Source organism: Chenopodium quinoa, unplaced genomic scaffold, assembly GCF_001683475.1.
Source record: "Chenopodium quinoa cultivar QQ74 unplaced genomic scaffold, ASM168347v1, whole genome shotgun sequence".
In the NCBI taxonomy this organism is placed as follows: domain Eukaryota; kingdom Viridiplantae; phylum Streptophyta; class Magnoliopsida; order Caryophyllales; family Amaranthaceae; genus Chenopodium; species Chenopodium quinoa.
Window position 1 is genome coordinate 1,133,829 of NW_018743616.1, and position 1,455 is coordinate 1,135,283.

The following is a 1,455-nucleotide window of genomic DNA, read 5'->3' on the forward strand; positions in this document are numbered from 1 at the left end:
TCTCTATATATATATATATATAAAGGTACTCACAATGATAATGAATTTTTATTTTCTTTCGAACGCAAAAATAAGTTATATACGGCGTACAACAAAAACATATACTCCTATTTACTTATATCTCCATCGACATTAAATTATGTAATTTTCCATAAATATGCAAATATACAATTACAAATGTAATTTGATAATTCTAAATTCCTCAATTCTTGGAATAGTATATTGGAAGAATGGAGCAGAAGGACTACCCATTTATTTTAAAGCTCGGTACCAATTCCAATTAAATGTTATTTACTTATTTGTACCTTAGAGGCTACATACGTATGGTCATTACCCAATTCTTTATCCATATATTAAACTATATAATTCCAGAATCATGTTCGGTTTTTAAAATTAATGATAAGTAAAATTTAAAGATAAAAGTCTCTAGAAAAATATAACTTAAAAAAATAATTATAATATAAAATTTCTAGGCAAACTAATAATTCTACAAAAATCTTAAAATAAAAATTGTATATTTAAGAGGGAAAATTCCTTAAACAAAACTATGCTTTAGTATAGTACAATATATAGATTGATAATATGAAATTATGGGTCCCAAGGTGTTCAAAGATTACAATGATCCTATAGGCGCGACGGCAGACCTGATGTGCTTAAAGATTTACCAATCAATTGGCATGTCAAGCAATCCTTGACAATTTAAGGCAACGTTGAGTTTATTAAGCGTCTAAAAGATGATACACATATATGCATTGCATCTATGTAGGAAAATAGCTTATCAGGCTGTTGACTGGTTGCCGGCGAAGGAGTTGATTGAAGGTCTTGACGGTTCACTTCACAGAAAGGAAGATTTGTAAAGTGAGAACTGAGAAGATGACCTAATCTTGCTGTCCAAGTAAATATATTGGGCCCTTTTTTTAATTTGGCTGGGCTCAAACCTAAAATTGAACTTGAGGATGTCAAAAACGAGCAGTACTGTACCCAATACAAATACTACATGTTCTAAATTACTTGTTGCAAACGAGTTTGCATATCTTTTGAGTTTTGACTGTGTGATGAGAAACCCTATATGTATTTTATTTAAAAAAAAATTGATATGTTGATGTAACATGACTAGATTTCTTATGATAATGAAAACCTTTTGTAACACTTATTTTGGGATAGAGAGAGTAAATAAATATCCGTCGATTGTTAGCCTTTCCATGTCTATCAAGTGAATGAAAGCTACCACATAAACAACATATCCAATTTGCACCTAATCTGTTCTACCTTTTCTCACTATTGTCATTTTAGTATCACCAAGTAAGATGGCTCTATCATCTTTTCCTCCTATGAATCTTGAACTGCAATCAAAACCAGTTCAAGAATTGATCAAATCTACAAACAAAGAAGTCCCAGAAAGATACAGAGTCCAACTTCCAAACAAATCAGATCATAATCACTCTGAGATTGAAT